Source organism: Pseudophryne corroboree, chromosome 2 (genome assembly GCF_028390025.1).
Source record: "Pseudophryne corroboree isolate aPseCor3 chromosome 2, aPseCor3.hap2, whole genome shotgun sequence".
NCBI classification, from domain to species: domain Eukaryota; kingdom Metazoa; phylum Chordata; class Amphibia; order Anura; family Myobatrachidae; genus Pseudophryne; species Pseudophryne corroboree.
The window spans coordinates 867,013,860-867,024,405 of record NC_086445.1 but is presented as its reverse complement, the minus strand read 5'-3'; positions in this window follow the sequence as shown (position 1 = coordinate 867,024,405).

Below are 10,546 nucleotides of genomic sequence, written 5' to 3'. Positions count from 1 at the left end.
TCAGTGAATTCACCTTCTGGGGAGGATGGTTGCCTCCTAAGAGGCTTGACAGTACTGAAGATTCCTTGCACGGTCTTTCCCACTGGATCTCCTGGTCTTATGGTCAGGATCTCATCTTCACATGCACCAGCAGATACGCCTGTCGCCGAAAGCCAGAATTTCACTCCTCTGGTGGCTGCAAACTTCTCACCTACTCGAGGGCCGCAGGTTCGGGATTCAGAATTGGATTCATCTAACCACAGATGCAAGTCTCAGGGGTTGGGAGGCAGTCGCTCAGGGGGAAAACTTCCAAGGAAAGTGGTCACTTCCAGAATCTCTCCTTCCAATAAACATTCTGGATCTGAAGGCCGTGTATAACGGCCTTCTCCAAGCGTCACATCTTCTGCGAGATCAAGCCGTACAGGTTCAGTCGGACAACATCACAGCGGTGTCCTACATAAACTGACAAGGCGGAACGAAGAGCAGGGCTGCAATGTCAGAGGTGACAATAATCCTCCGCTGGGCAGAGAAGCATGCGCGGGTGCTGTCAGCAATCTTCATTCTGGGAGTGGACAACTGAGAAGCAGACTTCAGGAGAATGGGACCTCCGCCCGGCGGTATTCGCAGAGATAACAAGCCGATGGGGTGTCCCTCAGATAGACATGATGGCCTCTTGCCTTAACGAGAAGCTTCGGAGGTACTGTTCCAGGTCACGAGACCCACAAGCAGTGGCGGTGGACGCCCTGGTACCTCCATGGGTGTTCCAGTCAGTGTAAGTGTACCCTCCACTTCCACTCATCCCATGGATTCTCAACCTAATAAAAAGGAACAAGAGTTCAGGCGATCCTCATTCCTCCGGACTGGCCAAGAAGTGCTTGGTACTCTGATCTTCTAGAGTTACTGCTGGAAGATCAGAGGCCTCTTCCTCTTCACAAGGACCTTCTGCAACAGGGGCTGTTCGCTTATCATGACTTACCATGGCTTTGTTCGACAGCATGGAGGTTGAACGCCAGATCTTAGCTCGGAAGGGCTTTCCGAACAAAGTCATTCCTGCCCTGATACAGGCTAGGAAGAGGGTAACGTCTAAACATTACCATCGCACTTGGAAAAAGTACGGTGTGAATCCAAGAAGTTTCCTTCGGTGGAGTTTCAACTAGGACGGTTTCTCCTCTTGCTGCAAGCAGGTGTTGTGGTAGGCCTACGCTTGGGCTCCATAAAGGCTTTGTCTATTTCTTCCAGAAACAATTGGCTGCTCTCCCTGAGGTTCAGACTTTCTTGATAGGGGTTCTGCACAACCAGCCACCCTTTGTGCCTCCTACGACACCTTGGGATCTTAAGGTGGTGCTGCAGTTCCTGCGGTCGGATTGGTTTGAGCCTTTACAGGAGGTGGGCGTCAAGTTTCTAACTTGGAAGGTGGTCACACTGTTGGCATTGGTATCTGCTCGACGGGTGTCAAAATTTGGGGCATTATCATGCAAGAGCCCCTACTTGGTTTTCTATGACGATAGAGCTGAGCTCAGAACGTGTCAGCAATTTCTTCCAAAGGTTGTGTCGGTTTTTCACTTCACCAACCTATTGTGGTGCCAGTGGCTACTGACTCCTCAATTACCTCACAGTCCTTGGATGTTGTGAGGGCTTTGAAAGTTTCTGTAAAGTGGTCTTCTCGTCACAGGTAGTCGGATGCTCTGTTTGTCCTTTATGATCCCAACACGGTTGGGTGTCCTGCTTCTAAGCAGGCATTTGCTCGCTGGATCGGGTTTACTATCCAGCATGCTTATTCTACGGCAGGCCTGCCGTGTCCAAGATCTGTTAAGGCCCACTCTACTCGTACAGTGGGTTGTTCCTGGGCAGCTGCCCGGAGTGTCTCTGCTTTGCCGACCAGCTGCTTGGTCGGGGTCAAACATGTTTGCTGAAGTTCTACAAGTTCGATACTTTGGCCTCTGAGGACCTAACGTTTAGTCACTCCATTCTGCAGGATCCTCAGCACTCTCCCTCCCGTACTGGGAGCTTTGGTACATCCCCATGGTACTAAGTGGAACCCCAGCATTCTCTAGGACGTAAGACAAAATAGGATTTTAATTACCTACCGGTAAATCCTTTTCTCATAGTCCATAGAGGATGCTGGGCGCCCGCCCAGTGCTTCGTTTTCCTGCATTGCTACTTGGTTAAGTATTGGTTCAGCTGTTGCTGTTCCTCTTTCATGCATGGTTAGCATGGTTTCTTCAGGTTACATCCTGATTGGCATGGTTGCTTCCTGTATCATGCTAGTTAACATGTTTTCTTCGTGTTGCATGATGGTAGGCATGATTTCTTCATGTTTCATCCTGGTTGGCATGATTTCTTCATGTTGCCTGCTGGTTGACATGGTTTCTTCAGGTTTCATGCAGTTTTGCATGGTTTCTCCATGTTGCATGCTGGTTAGCATGGTTTCTCCATGTTGCATGCTGATCAGCATGGTTTTTCCATTCGGTGTGGGCTGGTGTGTATGTCACCACTATCTGTATTTCCATCTCTCAAAGTATGTCCGTCTCCTCGGGCACAGTTTCTAGACTGAGTCTGGTAGGAGGGGCATAGAGGGAGGAGCCAGGCCACACTATTAAACTCTTAAAGTGCCAGTGGCTCCCAAAGGACCCGTCTGTACCCCATGGTACTAAATGGAACCCCAGCATCCTCTACGGACTACAAGAGAAAAGGATTTACCGGTAGGTAATTAAAATCTTATTTTTTCCCCCACAAATGAAAGCACTTTGGGGCAGATTTAACAATGAGCAATATTCTTGTTATCACTCATTATGTTAAATGATGCTCCAACCAATCAGCACCTAACGATCATGTGTTTGAAAAATGATAGTTCAGAGCTGATTCATTGGAGCACCATTTAATATACATAATAAGTGATATCAAGAATATTACTCATTGTTAAATCTGCAATTTTGAGTCCTGTTGGGAAAAAAAAAACTTTATTAATAATAATAATCATCATCATCATTATTATTATTATTATTATTATTATTATTATTATTGGCTTGTTGTAGTGGTTGCAAATTTATACAGTGGTCTTGGCAAATTTAAATTATGGAAAGTATTTATTTATTCCCTTATTTTCCATAAAGATTATATACTGAGAAGAAGTGACCCAAATATGGCCCTTTCTAAGTGAATGAATGTCATGCTATTAGGATGGGATGCGGTCAGGATCCTGGCAGTAAGAAAATCGACAATGGTACCCAACCCATTAGGATATGTGGCTTGGGCAATAAACAACAGAGTTCACTGCTTGCCTGTGAGTGACATTAGGCATTTCAGACTAAACAATCAAAATGGAGAAGGCTTTTAAAGCATACATCAATATACATTGGATCTGATTCAGATGTGGATGGAGTGGCTATCACTGCTGCTTACTTGGTAGCTGAAGCGATAGCTCTGTATGTTAATGCAGCAGGAGACGCCTATTACATGTAGACGCTTCCTGTTGCAGTAGTGATCCTACCTGCATCATAGGATGCAGCATCGGATCACTGACTCACCATAAGGCTGCTTGTGGCACCCATGGAAACAAAAAAGCTGCCCGTTGTGGAGGCCAGGAAATCTCCGTCGAACAACGGGGATCCCTGGCCTCCTGCCTCCCCCTAAATGACAGCGACACATCTCTGTATTCACAAATGGAGGCCATTGTTGTCCCCTTTCCACCCCCAAATGTCATCAGACTGTCAATCACTGACGTGAGTGCACTTTGGTCACTTAGAATACAAAATCTCGTCTGCCATCATAAAAGACTTTAATGGGGTCTTTACATTTCCTGGCTAAATATTAATATTTCACACTTACTTACACATAGCTATGTAACTTTAGCCTCACAGGTTTGTGAGTTCCACAAGAGATACAGAGAATACGCTAGATTAAAGTGTATTGTAATCCAAAAAAGGTTTCCAAGATTTTGTTATAGAAAAAGAATAGTACAAACATAACAAACAGATTATACTGCAATAATTTAAATGGAAATAACAAACAGGGAAAAAAAGAAAAGAAAATCAAATCCAAAGTTCTAACATCATGTAAGTTAAGGTGGGTACACACTATTAGATATATCTGCAGATCAATTGATCTGCAGATATATCTATGTACGGATCGGGCAGTGTGCTGTGCATACACACAACCCGATCCGTCGGGGGACTGACGTCATGAACTGGGCGGGCGGGCGCTCGCGCCCGCCCAGTTCACCTGTCAATCACCGCCGGCCGCCGCAGCATGTGTACGGGCGGTCGGACGACCGCCCCGTACACACACAGCGACGTGCCAATATATCGTTAGATATATTGGCTGTCGGCTGTGCTGCGCGGCCGACGCGATACGTCTGTGAACGACGGAGTTCACAGACGTATCGCCCGTACACACTGGCCGACGGTCCCGCGATGTATCGGCCGTTCAAGAGAACGGCCGATACATCGACCAGTGTGTACGGGCCTTTAGGCTCTCTTATCATGAAAAGAGTCATGTCAGAATCATTCGTGATTTACCTTAAGACTGTCCTTTGGGGCTGGCTGCAACTAACACTTATTCTCTCACAGCTTCTAGGGTCCCTCCCCTTTAGAATGTAATCTCTCATGAGCAGGGCCCCCTCCTCTAATTTCCATCTCTTACTTAGACTTTTTTCTACACCATACTCCTTGCAATGGCAACTAGCCCTCAGTTTCAGCCACCCTGATGCTTCTTTCAGTGTCATGTCCATTGATGGAGCAATGTTTATATATCATGTACTTGTCCAACAATGGGGGTCATTCCGATCCGCTCGCACGCTGCAGTTTTTCGCAGCAGTGCGATCGGGTCTGGACTGTGCATGCGCCGCGACCGAAATGCGCAGGCGCTTCGCTGCCCGGCGACGGGAAACGCCAGGCAGCGTGGGACCTTACGAAGAAAGCGATCGCAAGGTGATTGACAGCAAGAAGGAATTTCTGGGTGGCAACTGACCGTTTTCTGGGAGTGCCGTGGAAAACGCAGGCGTGTCCAGGCGATTGCAGGGCGGGTGTCTGACGTCAATTCCGGGACCTGACAGGCTGAAGTGATCGCAGCGGCTGAGTAAGTTCAGAGCTACTCAGAAACTGCACAAAAACTTTTTGCACAGCTCCTCTGCACAAGCGATCACACACTTGCTAGGCTAAAATACACTCCCCCGGGGGGCGTGGCCTAACTGCTGAGAGGAACAGACACGTTTTCCCTGAGCTCCACATTCTAAGAGGCTTAAATCCCTTATTTCTAACTATCTCAGCCCACACAGTGCCTCTGCTGACGAACTGTCACCTATAGTATCCAGGGGAGTGTCCGGACTGTGGCCACGGAGTCGGGGAGCAACTTATAGGAGCTCCTGCGGATTGTGGCCCATCCGCTCCCCCCAGCCTGGGACCTCGATTTTGGGCCGGACCCGGCGCAGCTCCCTGGTGCCCCGCAAGCTGTGGATTACGCGGTTTGGCCGCCCACCACGAGCCCCACTTACCGCCGGACCCCCCGGCCGTGTCTGACTGACCTCCACCGCTGCCTCCGCTCACCCGCTTGATCGGTGCTGGGCGCCGCTTCTGCCGCACACAGCTCGTCCGGCGGCCATCTTGGAGGGGGCAGACGTCCGCAACAGGCCCCACACCGCTGCCTGCACGGCCGGACCCGGCGCGGCTCTCCACACGTAGCGTGGCCGGCGGCCACGAGCTCCACTCGCCACCGGACCCACCAGACCTGTCCGGCCGGCCGCCACCCCCGCACACTCGACACACAAAGCTTGTCCCGCGGCCATCTTGGAGGAGGCGGACGCCCGCAGCAAGCTGCTCGACTACCCGGCTCTCACTACACACTGCGGGCCCGCACTGCCTACCGCACTCCTCGCTGGGGGACCCCACTGAACGCCCACCCTGACCCTGAGTGCCTCCACTGGACTGGTGAGTGCAGCTGCAACAGATTCCCTGCTCTGTGCCCCGCTCTCCCCCCCCCTCCATTGCCCACCCTCCTCCTTGCTCTCCTGGCACATGTCCCCTGTGACCCATCACACAACGGATTGAGGGGAAGGAGAGAAAAGAAAAAGAAAAAAGGGGGATTAAATTAACAAAATTCAAAAATACATAAATAAATATATATTTATACGCCCTGAGCACTGCCTTATTGCTTGGAGGCAACCCACAATATAATACTGGGAGCGCACACAGGAGACGCCTCATCTGCTCGACTAGCTCTCAAGACCCCGGCCGACACACTGCTGCCTAAGGGTACAATTGTTGTGTGCCCCCCCCCCCCGAATGGTGCTGCTCATCTGTGTCTTCCATTCCTATACTACAGTGCCTAGTTCCTCATCTCATGTGCTCTCTTCAACTCGCCTGATGATGATTTACCTTTAACTCACGAGATGACCTGACCCGAACAAGGGCTCAGCTGCACGTTTCTGTTATTAATGCCGCCTGCTTCTATTGCATTTATCTTCATGAGACCATAACTGCCATTCTATCAAGGGAAGCGCCATAGCATCTATCCTACATTGTAAAACTTTTCATTTTTATTTTTTCCCACGAATGCCACAGAAGCGCCGAAAGGCCCCTGCTCCATCCAAACCCAGTATCATTAGAGCGTGGGAAAAAGACGGTTCTCTTCCGAAACAACCGCCTGGGGCTGAGGGTACTCTGACCATGGCCGGTGTCTCTCATACTGACCCCCCTCTCTCGGCTAATGATGTGATCTCCATAGTTACTAAAACGATACAATCAGAGATGAGATCGGCCCTTGCAGATTTTAAATCGGAACTGGATGACCTAGGTTCCAGAACGGGCACTCTCGAACAGAAGGTAGATGAAATCTGTCAATACCAGAGCGTGATGGACCAAGAATTCACGGATCTGCGGGCTGAAATGGAAACATACAAAGACCATCTCGAGGACATTGAAAATCGAAATAGGCGGAACAATATCCGCATACGCAACATCCCGGAAACGGTAACTGCCAACTCACTCCCGGCCTATTTAGAGGGCCTTTTTCTCCACCTAGTCCCTGACATTTCTGTAGATCTTCTTCATCTGGACCGGGCTCACAGGGCTCTCCGCCCCAAACCGCCCTCGGCCCAACCACCACGAGACGTTATCCTCCGCTTTCATTACTTTAAAGCGAAAGAGCAAATAATGACCGCTGTTAGAGGGCTCTCCACGGTCTCCCACTCTGGGTCTCAACTCCAACTTTTTCAGGATTTGGCCCCGTCGACACTTAAGAAACGGAGAGATCTACTGAATGTCACCAAGACTTTGAGAACCCACTCTATCAAATATAAGTGGGGCTTCCCCTTTCAATTATTGGTCACCAGAAATGGCACGACTCACGCTGTTAAGACTCCAGCCCAAGGTTATGATCTGCTGAAGTTGTATGGTCTTCTAGAAGATGTTCCAGAAATATGCCGACAATCTATTTCGCCTCATAGACCCGTGGTGCCGTCGAAGGATTGGACCCCGGCTTAATTGCACTTGTTCTGTTATTATAGAAAGCTATGCTTTACATCTTATTAATGTTAATTCTCTAGGCACTTTTGATGCTCCTTAATAATGTGTTTGATAATTGCTATCAGGACAGCCCTGACGCCCTTTTCATCCCCCCCCCCCCCCCCCCACACACACACATTTTATTTTATTTTTTCCCTCATTCTCATTTCAGGCGTTAATATGTTAATATATCAATATATGCCCTTGTTCTCCCTTAGGTCATCTTGTTCTTGTTGTTATCTAAGTATGTTCACTAAGCTTCATCTGCTGCGAATTTTGTTGTTCTTACTCACCCATGTCTCCAGATGGATGTGTCATAGCGACACTCCTTCTTTCCACATTGGACCTGACTCCACTATAGGAGTAGGTTGCCTTCTCTCTTCCCTAATTCTTAACCCCTCTCTCATTATCTTTAACCCTCTTCATGTTCTCCCTCCCTGCCCTTCCCACCAGTCGGGGTGTGGATCCTATTTGCTACTAAGCTCATTCTCTTTTGATCCACCATGAAGTTGACAGTTCTAACTCTTAATGTAAACGGTCTCAACTCCCCAACCAAAAGAGCTATGGCCATTCAATATTTTCACAGGCGTAATTCTAGTATTATTATGTTGCAAGAGACCCACCTTAAAACTCCCCATTCTTCCCTCACGTCCAAACAATATCCCACGGCCTTTCACTCCTCAATGAACGCTAAGCGTCGAGGCACTGCGATTCTTATTCATCATAACACACCTATCACTATACATGATTCTATTTCTGATCCACTGGGACGTTTTCTTATCCTTAAGGGTACGTACAATAAAGCCCCAATTGTATTAGCCTCAGTCTATGCCCCTAATGGCCAACAAGGTTCCCTCTATGCTACCTTCTTTAACCAACTTGCCCAACTGCCCCGGGGACTTACCATTATAGGAGGGGATTTCAATACTATCGTGGACCCCAAACTGGATAGATCTCGCTCCTCTGATACTCCCCCCAGGCATGCCAAGACATCCAAGGCGCTCTTATCACGATTAGCTCTCCACGACCTATATGACGCTTGGAGAGTACAATACCCCAATGCGAGAGGATTCACGCACTACTCTCCCCCCCACGACCTGCACACCCGCATTGATTATTTTTTTGTGGATCGTGCCACATCTCAAACCCTTCTCGGCGCTCAGGTCCTCCCTGTATCATGGTCAGATCATCTAGCCATAGAATTGGAAATTTCTTCTCATATGGGCCACTGGCGACTTAATGAATCCCTCCTCTTGAAACAATCAAATATTGAGGCTATTACCACAGCCCTCACGGATTTCTTTACCCTTAACGCTACCCCTGGTATCCCCTCACCCACCCTGTGGGAAGCTCATAAGGCTACTCTTCGGGGTACCCTTATCAGTTTGGCAGCTGCATCTAAAAAGTCAGAGATGGCACGCATATTAGAGCTTGAACAGACGCTAGTCTCCTTAACGGATCTACACCACAATCATCCTAAAAGACGCACTTATTTAAAGATACTCGCTGTTAAGGGACAATTGTCGCAAATCTTGTCTAAAAAGGCGGCGCAGACTCTCTTATGGGTTCAACAAACTTTTTACGAAAAATCTGACAAAGCTGACACCATCTTAGCCCACAAGCTACGCGCTAAACGCACTCGCAACCGTATCCTTACGCTGAAATGTCTAGACGGCACTGCTACCCACGATCCTCAGGTAATGACTAGACAATTCCGTCAGTTCTTTGAATCGCTCTACAATCTTTCACATAGCCCCTCTGCCTCACCCTCAAACGTCACCTCTCTCACCCATTACCTGGATTCATGTTCTTTGCCCACGCTATCCGTGACTCAGCTTCAAACCCTTAATGCAGCGATCACTGACGAGGAGATTAGGATAGCTATTAAATCGCTACGCCGCTCTGCAGCGCCAGGCCCTGATTGCTTCACCGCCCTATATTATAAAAAATTTACAGACTCGCTGCTTCCTATGCTTCGTCCCCTTTTCAACTCACTACTGGAGGGCGGTACGCTTGATGATGCCACCACCAGGGCCAACATTGTAATTATCCCTAAACCACAGAGAGACCCTCTAGAAATGGGCAATTATAGGCCTATCTCTCTTTTAAACGTTGATTTAAAACTTTTTGCTAAGATTCTTGCCATGCGCCTGACCCCTATATTTCCGTCCTTGGTCCATCCCCAACAGACAAGCTTCCGATAACACGAGGCGTCTGATCAATCTCATTCATATAGCGACAACCCGCTCGCTGTCGACCCTGGTGGTGGCGCTCGATGCCGAAAAAGCCTTTGACAGGGTTGCCTGGCCGTTTTTGACTCAAAAACCCTATGTCATATGGGATTTCGAGGCGCTTTTCTCAATGGTATTAATTCCCTCTATCATAACCCTTCCGCCTCCGTATTGGTAAATGGCCTCACCTCCGAGCCCTTCCAAATTAAAAACGGTACCCGACAGGGTTGCCCTCTTTCCCCCCTGTTGTTTGCCCTCGTCATGGAGCCTTTCGCAGCGAGGATTAGGCTTAATGACAACATCACGGGTATTAGGGTGGGACACTCGGACCATAAGATAGCACTATACGCGGACGATGTAATACTGACATTGGCCAATCCTACTATTTCCCTCCCAACCTTATTTGCTGAGGCTCACACTTATGGCTTACATTCAAACTATAACATCAACACAGATAAAACTGAATTTTTAGATATTAACATCCCATACTCAGATCTAGCACTGCTTCAAACGGACTTTCCTTTTCGATGGCAACCTGAAAAGCTCAAATATTTGGGGGTTTATTTAACTAAATCATATCCTCGGTTATACGCTGCCAATTTCCCAAGGTTGCTAGCCTCTATTAAAACGGACCTATCAACGTGGGATAAACAATATATATCATGGTTCGGTCGCACCGCGGCGATCAAAATGAACATTCTACCCCGCTTATTATACTTGTGGCAGACGCTACCAATTCATATCCCCACCTCAATTCTTAAGAACTTGCAACGAGACATCTCAAATTTCATATGGGCAACCAAAAAACCGAGGGTTAAGATGCGAATACTGCACAAA